Below are 12,140 nucleotides of genomic sequence, written 5' to 3'. Positions count from 1 at the left end.
TATGATTTATCCCTTATAGAGAGGGTCGGCGAAGAAGGACAAAGGAACATAAAACAGAACACACATTAGAAAGCAGTGTCAGTTTTCTTGCTCATTTATTCATTGTTTCAGTGTTGTTTTCCTATCTTCAAACCTTTTTTTTGGTAACTTTCAGGCAGTAGTTGCAGCTCTTTCTTGGCTTCACACCCAAGCTCCCAGACCAGGAAACAAGAGCACAGAGCGCAGAGTACAGAGTTCATTAGGCCTTCACATTGCAATCAATGCAGCAGAGACCTCAGTGAAAACCTAAATTAGATCCTGTGTGACTTTACCTGCTTAACAGCTCACTTGATAACCCCCTCCACTGTGATACTGGGAGTACATTAGGGGGAAATAAGAGCCATGATGGCTCGACATGTCTTTCAAGTTTTCTTCTGTCATTATTTGTCACTTTCATATAACTGCAGAAATTTGAGTACTTTCTCGCCTCATCTGCATGTAAAATACCTCATGTCTTTGTGCTTTCGGGGAACTTTTGGGACAATATCGAGCCACCTGCTGACCTTGAATTGATTGGTGAGTGGTTGGAGTGTAGTGCATTATCTTGAAAGCTGTGTGGGTGAGTCAGTGCAAGGGCTTATTTTTAGGTTGAGTTAGTGGAGAAAAAAAATCCATAAGTCTCCATAATGATCTTATTGTTGGAACTTCAGCTCACAAAAACCGGTCCATAAGCTGATTGTCAGTCTGTTGCAGAGTTTTTTTCTTTTTTATGTTCACAGACATGCTTTCTTTTATGTTATATTTTTACAATAAATCATAGTCATTTCTTGTATTACACTGCTGCAAATAGACACGACTTAAGATTTCTTTCTGTTGCTGGTGTGCACTCGATTTTACTCACTCTACTTTTCTCACTCTCTTCTACCTGACTTTCAGCGAGCTGCCTGACATCTGCTCCTATCTTTATAGAGGTGTCATTGAAATTCAGTGCAGACATGAGTCCTGCAAAGCACAGGGAGAACTGCTGAGAGGAATACTCTGCACCACGCACACAAACATAACCTCACAAACGTAAATGTACGAACACAGGCGCACAAGCGTGCACATACAAAGGCATGAGTGATGTATGCGCACGCACACACACACACACACACACACACAAACACCAGAGTTTTATGTTTCAGGCTTTACAGCATTCCTTCTTGTCAGGCATTAATTAGCCGTGGCACGAATGTCCTTAAGTTAAAGATACACCCCAAAATGCATTGCATTATTTAAAAAAAAGTAATGAAGTTAATTGAGTTAAATTTGGGTACATTTTTTAACAATCTGTGACACCCACAGTGTGCTCAGCTGTGTATGTACTGTATGCATGTGTGCTTCGGGGTGTGTGCTCTGTCCAAGTTGCTGCAGCTCCGTGAGAATCAATAGGGCAAGACCAAAGCTCTGACCCAAGTGGCTCGAGACATTAAAGTTCCACAGCCTAAATTCTTCCCTCTTAAAGCAGCAGATCATGCACAAGCTCCAAAACATATCCATTAGTTACTGTAACCATCAAAAGTTTTGTCTTAGGCTTGTTGCACAGTAATTAAGAATAGCTGCCCACTATTACCCCACTCTCAACAATGATGTTACAGTGTAAGCTCTCATCTACCCCATCCCATACCCCACTGGGTAATGACCGAGTAGCCTAATGGATAAGGCCTCAGCCTCTGGAGCTGGGGATTGTGTCCCATCTGGGTCATCTGGTGGCACGATGGAATGGAGGCAACCCTGGCGCTTCACAGCTAGAAGGTCCCGGGTTCGATTCCCACTGTGGGCGCTGGGGGTGTGTCCTCCACCATGCCTGCAGCTTGAGGAAAGGGGCCTTTCTGTGTGGACTTTGCATGTTCTCCCCGTGTTCACCTGGGGTCTTCTCCTTAAAAGAACCCCCACTAAAAACATTGAAGAAGATCACCACCTGACCAATAGTGACAAAGGAAACTGGGTCCCCGGGCGCCGGTCGGATGGCAGCCCACCGCTCCTGGTCTGCCGCGGAGGAAGGACGACCAGGATGGGTTAAAGGCGGAGGAAAAATTTCACCAACTGCATGGTGTGTTGTGACCACACTGCAAAATGATGAAACACACGATGCTACTAATAGCTCTATTTCTGAGTATGGCTACACTGGAATGCAAAGCGTATGTGCTACGTGTCAGTGTTGACCGACATAGGTAATTGATAACATTGTCCCTGCGAGGTGCACACCACCGCAAGCTTCAATGCAAGTCCATCAGAATTAAAGCACACTGCACAGCTTTTCCTCAATACGCCATGATTTAATCAATGAATCAAGCATCGAAACCAAAGTTTACATCCCGGCTGTGTGAAACCGAAACCCCAAAACCACTCACTTAACGCAAATACATCCAAGTAACTGAGCCATAGCAGCCCATTTAAGTTAAGGAGACTGGAAGATAGATTTTTAAAGCTTGTGTGTCAAAAAGAAAATGATATCAATGAAACATGATCTTGAAAGCTCGTGGCAACTATCCAGAACCAACCAGCACAGCATGCTTTATTCAATGAAGGTAGCATGAATAAAGCATGGTGCACTGTGGAAATCTTGTGCAATGTGTTTAAACTTTAATGGACAATACCCTCACCATCAAAATTAAGAGAGGAAATGATTGAGGAATATTTACATATATTAATATATTTAAGTCAGTATGGGGCTATTTGCATGATATCTCCTTTAGCACTGGTAAAAAAAAATGAGTGATTGGTTCTTGCAGCAATAATTTATCTCTGTCCAGAAGTCCTCTTTGTTCTACTCATTGTATGTTGCTCAAATGGATCTTTCTGATGTGCCAACATGTCATTTCATTCATATGTGGCTCCCCACCACCCCCCTCCCTCTCTTGCACCTATATATATGTGATTTCCCACTTTTGTTCAGTCTGAAGTTGTTCATTACAGGTTATGTGAGTGTTCAAGATTGTGTTTTATTGATGTTATTTTCTTTTTGACATACAATTTAAACATTTGAACCCCGTCTTATAGTCCCCTCAGTTCAAAAGGGTTCAGTTACTTGGCTTCATTTGGACTTTTGGAGTGTCACTTCCACATAGCCAGGAAGCAGACTTTGGGTTCGACTTAATCCCGGTTTGCTGGTGTGGACTGCTTGGGTGGTGCAGTGATGGAGATTCCAGCTCTCCTTGACTGGATTTTCTGTTATTGTGGACATCTTTCAGCTGCTGTTTGAAACACTGATGATGGTATATTGCCGGTCGACTTTCAGTGGGATTAAAGCCAAGGGAGTTTGCTGACGATGCCTGTTGGCCTGCCCTCCCCTTGTCCACATCAGGGGCACGGCCAGTAGCACATGTTTGGCGTGTGAGTGTGTGTGTGTGCGTGTCTGTGTGCGTGTGTTTTCATCAAAGCCTGAACTGGCATGGGTCAGGCTAAAGTTAAAAGTGTGAAAGAAAAAGGAGGTGGTTGGCCATTTCACGCTTGTTGTTTGCTTGCTAAGGGTCAAAGTGGAAGTATCACAAACAAGTTAACCTTGAACTGACTCCTACTTTGACTTTGGCAAGATTTAACTGGTGGAAGGTTGCAGCAAAAGCGCTGCAGGATAAAGAGCCGTATTTTCCATCCTTATTGTTACCACAACACTTGCCAAGCAGTTGCCATATAACACAATGCAGCTGGGAATTTCTTTGTTGATCGGTTGTTGTAATCACATTGAATATTTTAGCCGTTTGAATATTATCTCTTGCACCATGAAAAACATACAATTCATCAGGACAGACTGATAAGCATTTTTATTATTTGCAATGCAGCCTCTGACAAAAATCTGTTGCCTTTTATTTAGCTGTCCAGATCTAGTAATTCCTGATGGGGCTGAAGGAATGCATATTACTTCTTTGTTCATCATTGTCATTGAATGTGTTGATGTGTGAAGCCATGTAAGGCTTTCTCTGTAAGCACAGACGCATCCTTTATTCATTACTGCATGATAAGTACATTTTAGATGGGGGGGGGGGGGCTTGTTCCTTTCTGTTTTGTTTGAAAGTTTAAAATCCATTTATAAGAACATGGCCTTTCTTTAATAAAAACATATTCCTGTATAAATTCCAGTTCTGAATAAATAAATCTCATATCTATTCAGCCCCATGGTTGAGCTGCCCCGTATTTTTTTTTATGTTTTTGTAGATCTGACCTTTCAATGTATTTATGTATCCACACGTACACGTACGCTCACCACACATAAATATGGAAGCAGCATACTCCTGCTTGTAATTAAATTACTGTTACAAACCATTGTGGACATTTTTGTGCTGAAATGAAAAGGGAGTGGAATTGTTTAATATCCTCAGGTTTTGTGGTTGCTGTTATCACTGGGTGTTCTTGCCTCGGACCTTGGGGATCAGCACACGCACACACACATAAGAACACAAACACCATGATGCCTTGGCCACTGCCCAGTGTTTCTTACAAAAGTGAACCCTGCAGTGTTATTTTCAAGCTGTTTCCAGCCTAATACCTCATTGTTTCTTTTCGTGTTTTCTTCTCACCCTGCCTCTCTGTTGTGCTGAGCTTGTCTCGCCTGGACACAAGAGATGCAATGCCACTAGCCTGATTATTGAGAGAATGTTGTTGCCCTAATTGTGTCTGTGTTATCAGCGAGTTGTAGTTGGGCAGACATGAGAGAATAAATCTGTCTCTAGATTTTGTTTTTGGACCACAACAGGCAGAAGACAGAGGAGGAAAATAAACACAAAAAGAAGAAAAAGCCCCCGATGGGTACAGATACACAGGCGTTTTTTCATAGCTGTCACCCAGGGTTTAAAAACACCTCACTGTGGACAGAGTGAGAGACAGCGACAGACAGATAGGAAAAAAACGGAGGAAAAAAAGGAGGAGTAAAGAGACTGAATTGGAGAGAAAAGGGTGAAATGCTTGGCCACATGGTCTGGTGGGAAATCCCCCACTGAGCTGGGAGCCCTGCGCCCTGGTGGCTAGATGAAATGTCTTATCTGCCGACGGCAGGACTCTGTCCTTTAAGGGGGGCTGGGGAAAACTCATTGTCCAGCCAACCGGCATCTCAACTGATCCGTGTTCCCTTTGACCTTTACCACTGCTGCCACCGACACATGCCAAACTTTAGATTGCGTTAAATGTGGGATTGCTCATTTATACAGCATCTATCCTGTGCGTGTGTGTGTGTGTTCGTCGCTGCAAACCTTAATTCCGTGCACAGTTGTGTTGTTGTTCATAGGTCATGTGTGCATCATAAGGGAAAGGGTGAGACACATGACATTTGGATCTACCTGTCTGTAGTCTTTCACCCATTCTTGTGTTATCTTTCTTCTCAACTAATCTAACAACCCCTAATGAGCAGGAAATTAAGTTGTTACGTGGCTATCATACAGCATGATATGCACTAATTGCGCAGATTGTATCTGTATTATTTTTACAAAGAGCAGTAGGGTGCTCTAGTAATTTTCATTAATTACACACAAAGAAGGAGTAATTAGATTTTTCATTACTCCATAACTTTTTCTCTACGACTTTTTTGGGAGTGTGGGATGGGACTGAGGTGTGTGTCTTAATATGTTTTGATTCATTACCTCCCAGGAACAGTGTTGTTGGCATTATATGAAAATATTGCATTTACCTCTCCCTCAAGAATGGCCTTGCAAGCTCGCTGCTCTGTAACAATCACACCATCAAGTGTGGTGAATGTTTTCTTCCATATCACTCTTCAGTCACAAGCCAATGTCATTTTTGATCATATGTTCATATGGTCACCTTGAATTAGGATGAAGACGTTTGAATTACAAATGGCTTCTGTACAAAACCGTGCCATTCAGAACAGTAACACAAGCAGTGTTTTAACGCCATCATTCTCTGTCAGAGTGAAAGAAAACTATGAGAAATTCAAGTAAACAAATCAGTACATAGACAGAGTTGCAGGGATTTCTTTCTGTGTACAGTTCCACTACAGTCTTGGCTGTTAAATTTTTGATTCTCCTTAAAGTACAGCCTCAGAATGTCAGAATAAGCTGATAGTGTAACATCTGTGTGCTTGTATAAAAGGCATTCAGATGAATACACTGCTGCCATGACTTTGCTGCAAGGGAAGCTTGCACAGACTCAAAGCTTTGAGTGACTTTCATACTGGTCATCTAAAAAAATCATGGTAGCATGCTAATCTCATGTTGTGATGAATTACAGAGAAAAGCACTTTTCGGCCTCTGTTCTTGCGTCACTTGCTAATTGCACCTCTTCATCACACACAGGAGAGAACAGAGTTGGGAAGATGTTGTTCAGAAAATCGCATTGAATGTGCATGTGTCTGAGAGAGGGGAAGAGCTAGCAAGGCAGACTGAATGGAAGAGGCAGTGGCAATCAGCTATCTCCCAGCTCTGGCTTCCAGGCCAGACACGTTGCCGCCATGCAGTTTTCCAGTAAGCTGACAAAGAAGCTGAATAATGTATCCATCAGTCTGCCTGAGTCTGCCGAGCACTGGGCACTGAGTAAGCTGCCAGCTTGTTATAGGCTCATTACAGGTGAAGATGACATGTGGAGGTGCAGCCGCCTTGGCATTGTCTCCCTGCCCTGCCCTCGATAGAAGGCACAGCACTCAGTCACTCCCCATGGCATGGAGAAAGGGAGACAGAGGTGATAGAGGAGGAGGGAATGAGCCTCAATGCTCCCCTAACCCCCCAAAATGAAATTGACAGGCTCGCTGAAGTAATTGCTCCCAGCACTATTTTCTTTGGCAGGAAATACTGTTATCGACAAATAGGGGATTCAATAAGCGGCAGGAGATGAGGCTCCAGGCTGTGGTCAAAAGGCTGTGTCTGTCCTCTACTGTTGAGGTTGCAGTGTCTCCTGATGCTCTATCTCTGCACTGCCCTTTCTCCCCCATCGTCGATCTCTCTCTTTTTGTATCAAGCCCCTACTTTTTCTTCTCCCACATACCCCCTCTGCTTCCTTTACTACCTTGACACACGGTACCCAAACAACATCCCCCTGCCCCTCATCCCTCCATCTTCCCTTGCTCCCTTTCTCTAGGGTCTCTTTTTGACCATTTTCTTCTCTTGGCCATTTTTGTGAGCCTGAAGGGGACAACTCTATCACCCTGTAGCCAGCAGGTAATGCCCTCTCCCTCTAATCCTCAGATTGTTTCTCTGCTGCCAGTCTGGTGGTGTAATGTTGATATTATCCCAAAGGATTCCATTGATTTGGGCTAGGGTCACAAAAAAGCAGTTTATGGTCAGTGTCTTCGGTTTCCAGAGGTCAGAGCATGCGGTGAAACCAGAGCTCTAGCTTTTCTGGACATAGTGGTATGCCTGCTGGGAACCACTGAGAGGTAAGAACATAGATACAAAGTGGGTGATGCACTTCCCTCTCACTGGCCAATGTATTATTGAGGGAGTAATATTCTGAAAATGCAGTCGGCTAATCAGCCATATCCAAAAGTGGAGTCACAGTGATGTAAGAAGTGTACATTTGAAACTCCTTTTTTCTCATACAGTACATTCTCCATCTTGTTTATGACTGATTTCTCTGCTAAAAGTGCATATATTTACTGTTGAATGTTAAAGTTTTATCAGTGGGGTCTAAGTTTTAGTTAATTTGGAACTTGAGTTCTCACTCATGCCTGCAAGCTGTCCTTGCCGCTGAGTACATTTCATTAAGCTCCAACGCCACTGAAGTCGAGCCTCGGCCAAATGGCGAGCGATTGGTCTTCAGACTTGCATGAAACCCACCACTGTGGCTTTAATACATCTCACCTGCCATTATCTTTCAAGCTTTATTCAGCCCACTGCTGACATATCGCCTCTCCACTGTCTACCCAACTCGGTTGTTTTAGCATTTGTTATTCATCTAAACCGAGCCTCTGCAGACAGCGCTGAGTTTTGAAAACCGTAGCCTTCTCCACAGCAAAAAGAGAGTTTGTGATTTGACTGGTGAGTGCAACAATCAAGAATGGTATTTTCAGAAGACAAGCAGCAGATTACAGTCACCCAACAACGTTCAGCCTCAGAATATAAATACCAATTGTTGTTTATCTTTTTCCTCGTGCCTTTCGGAGGACAAGGAACATTGAGATCCAGTCTATCTTGTTCCAGCATTCCTGGCATGATTGCAGTGGACACATGTGATGTGCTGTTCCATCAGCTGTTTAAGTAGTTCTGGTTCCAGGACTTTTGTAGATCCCCGTCCAGGGAGCATGAGCCCCGCTGCATAATGGAGATTGTAGTGTCGGTGTTCTCAATAGGAAAGGATCCCCTCTTGAGGATCTATAGGCCTGTTCTACTAAGTGTTTTAAATTAATGAACACTCTTGTGCTGAAAGGGGCATCTGTGCAGCTGCCTCATGATCCAGATACAGATGAGGTACAAGTTCAGAGTGGAGACCAGGGGTCTCAAAAGTCTTTTGCACAGCATAGTGTTTTTATATTGACAGTGGGTATCACAACCAAAATAAAGATTAGGCTCGAAGCACGTCCCAGCATTTGGACATAACAACACATTCGACCCCTAATCTCCACTTTTTCCTTTGAAGGAACTCTGAACGGGTAGTTTTTGTTGACTGGCCTGTTAGCGGTCCCCTGCAGAGTGGTGGCAAGCTACCGGTCTAGACATGTCCAGAATGTGTTTTTTGGATTTCATACTGTTGATAAATCTTCTTGCCATAGCCACTTTGAATAGTATTGGCAAATGGTACTTCTAAATGGGAATTTTGCTTTGTAGTTCTGTGAGAGACATCTTGACATTTAAACCCTATTGTTATTGGTGTCCGTGTACAATAACTATATACTTGCCTGGTTTTGGTCTGATTTGACAGGGACAGCGTTCACTTGTCAGCAAAAAAAGGTGTTTTGCATTCACCAAAGTTAGCCTTAAAAGGTTACTTTTCATCTGTTGTGTCTGGCCAGATGTTAAAAAAAAGCTCCTTTAAAATAGACCTAGCTAACTGCTGAGCCTACAATAATTTCATTACGCCTGGATTGGCTGATTATCATATCATGACATTAATTCAGAATGTTCTCCCACATCTTTTTTTTCTTCTTTTTGGAGTAACCCCTGGAGGCATACTGTACCTTGGTTGCACATGCCCTATTTGAGAACCCTTTTTAGTGAGACAACGGAAGATTAAAAATGCTAATTACTTGAGCTGTGTACATATTAAAGTTAATAAAGTAGATTGTGGCTTCACAATTCAGAGTCTAAAGAAAGAAATTGCATGCTGTGGCAGACACAGGGAAACACACACACACACAGTCACAGTTCATTGACTATTTAGGATGAAATTCCTCAGTGCATTTTCCAAAAGTGAGTCAAACAAGAATGACATGAACTTTTCATAGAGTGCTTCAAAAAATAAGCACTGTGAATCAGGGATTAAAAGCTCACTGATTTAAGTATTTAAACAAGCAGAAACATGTAAGCATTATGGTTGTAGCTGCTATAAAGACAGTTCTACCGTCTAAGCTGTACCTTGCAAACTCAAAGTCCCAACATTTCACTCTGGGGTTTTGTTAAGTATCTGGAGTATCTCCGTTTCTCCTCTGTCTAATTGAGCTTTCACATACAGTATATCTGGGGTTATCAATTTTATTATTTTTTATTTTTAGTCCCACCGTTCATAGTCGTTTTTTTTATACAAAAAACATGTATAAATTGTGTCAGGGAGAAATGTGCAACAAAGAGACTCGTGGTAGGTAATAGTTGAAAAATTTTGATAGTAATGAGAAGGATTCTTACCTCTCCCCATGGCCTAATAACTACCTTCAGTCAGATAAAAGCTAAGCCAGTCACTCCTCCACATTCACCCAACGGTGCTTGAGAAGAAGATGAATGGCGTAAGTGTTCGTATAGATCAAGGTGAGACAGATAAAGAAGACTGAAGCACAGAAAATGGATTTATTACAAAATCAAACTATAGTTTGGAAAACTAGACCGTTATTTGAAAGTACACTTTCAGATTTAACTTGCTTTGAGATTTTGCTTGTGCTAGTACCACAATAGCAGAAAAAAATGGTTGAAGTCATGCTAGGCAAGGATATTATAATAACAATAATGTTTATTTATAGAGCACTTTTTAAAATCCATTTTACAGAGTGCTTCTCAAAGGCAACAAAATGAAACAGACAAGTCATCATCAGGTTTTAAAGGACAACAGATAAATAAAAAAACAATTTGGCATATGAAGACCAATACAGTCTCAGAAAAAATGCTAATGTTTCATCTATGCATAACAAAAGGAATGGTGTAATGAAAATGGCATTAGCAGATCCTGGTTTACATGTGTTTTGGTGTTGCTTACAAAATGTCATACTCATAAAAATAAGGCACTGAGCTGTGTGTGCTTACATTTCCACTTTGAAACATTGAATGCAATTTAGATAGCAGTTGTGGAAGAGGCACCACTCCGACTTGGTTTTTGCAGAAATCACCTCCGCGGGTTGATTTTATATCAGCTTTATACGATCAAAATATCATTATGTTGCCAATCAAACTATGAACTCGGTTTACTCCCAAAACACAGATTATTGGTAGCTGGCGATCTTTAGACTCCTCTGCTTTTTCCAACCAAAAAACGGGCTCTTTCATGACTGTGCATTGTAGGAGAGCAGCAGGCCTCTCTTTTCTCCAGATAAATGAGCTAGCTTATTACTTCCCAAACTGCCTATTAGCGCAGCTCACTTTGTGGGGAACCAGCAGTCCAGGGATGAACACAGTGAAGATGATTCCGTCTGGCAGTCTGGTTCAGACATATGCGATGCTGTTTCTGCAGCTTGTTTTCTAATTTTGTTTTGTCTAGTACCTTGACTCAACCCTCACCTGCAATATAGCTCATTCTACAACAGAACTGGAAAATGGCTAGTTTAACACAGGTTTGTTCTTGGAGCTTGTAATGGGAGTTCAGATAATGTGGTAAAATTTATAAATTTGCATGCAGAGCCTTTTCTTTATTTCTATTCCTCAAAATTGATGTCGTTTGCTGGACTGCATGGAAACAATGTCAGACCTACAATAGATTCAATCAACCTTGGAATCAAGCTGTAAGCTCAATGTAATGCACAATGTTGCCCTCACTGTGTGCTGGGAGAGTGTGTAAATGTGTGTTTTCCTGCTGTGGCGTAAGTGCGTGTATTGCTGCCAATATGTAGTCTCATTGTGTAAGCATCAGTGTAGCAACATGTCCCCAGAGCCCTCTGTGGAGATTATACAGAAGAATCCATTTGCTTCAAGCAGGAGCTGCCACAGATACAGCCTGTGTTCGGCTCTCTGAGAGTTTAGTCCATCATTAGAGTGCTGGCTGATTGAGAAAAGCAGGATTGGCCAACGCACCTCTGGAGCGTCACTCATCCTTTGTTTTCCTAAATCATGTTTTTAATCAGTTTCTATCATGAGCACCTTTGTGATAACTAGTGTTGTTTTTGGTGACCTATTTTAATTTTAGTCTTAGTCTAGTCTAGTCTAGTCTGTGTCAAGCTGTCATCTTAGTTTGTATCAGTTTTGGTCACGTTCATGCTCTTTTTAGTCTAGTCAAGTTTCAGTCGACTAAAAAAGTCTGAGCATTTTAGTCTTATTTTAGTCAGAATTATCCGTGACTATTTTCATCTAGTTTTAGTCGACGAAAACTGATGATATTTTAGTCTAGTTTTAGTCAATGAAAATTGTAGTCTCTTTTTAGTAATGCAATTCTATTTAACCCAGTCAATATAGTATCTAGTAGTGTAGACGAAACCAAAATTTTCTTTCAGCCAAACCCATTTCACAATTCAAACAAGGTTGTCTTGTTATTATATTGTTACCTTATAGACTCAAGAATACGTCCATTCCAGACACGAAGAGGCTCTTCACTCTGAACATATTTATTTTACCAACCGAAGCTGGCTGGCCGGCCATCGGTCCCGTTCTGTGTGTCTGCTGCATCTTTTAAATAACGGTGCGAGTGGGAACTAATGCCGTGAAGTCGCCTGCGACTGCGCAGTGCGATCTGATACAGCCCATGAAGTGAGACACGGGAAACAGAAATACTGCAAAATAATAATAACAACGTGACTAAACGAGACGAAATAACGCTGGAACATTTCATCTCGTTTCGTTTTAGTCCACGAAAATGAAGAGACATTTTAGTATAGTTTTTATTTTGTA

At 41.9% G+C, this 12,140-nt stretch overlaps 1 protein-coding gene across 8 annotated transcripts in view; it reads left to right on the top strand.

Moving 5' to 3' along the window:
- The window catches only part of diaph2 (diaphanous-related formin 2), a 377,012-nt gene that overhangs the window by 84,837 nt on the left and 280,035 nt on the right, over window positions 1-12,140 (top strand). The window lies entirely within an intron of this gene.

Source organism: Chaetodon trifascialis, chromosome 5, assembly GCF_039877785.1.
Source record: "Chaetodon trifascialis isolate fChaTrf1 chromosome 5, fChaTrf1.hap1, whole genome shotgun sequence".
Taxonomy (NCBI): Eukaryota; Metazoa; Chordata; class Actinopteri; order Chaetodontiformes; family Chaetodontidae; genus Chaetodon; species Chaetodon trifascialis.
Note: the sequence above shows the minus strand (reverse complement) of the source record. Positions and strands in the feature narration are given on the sequence as shown.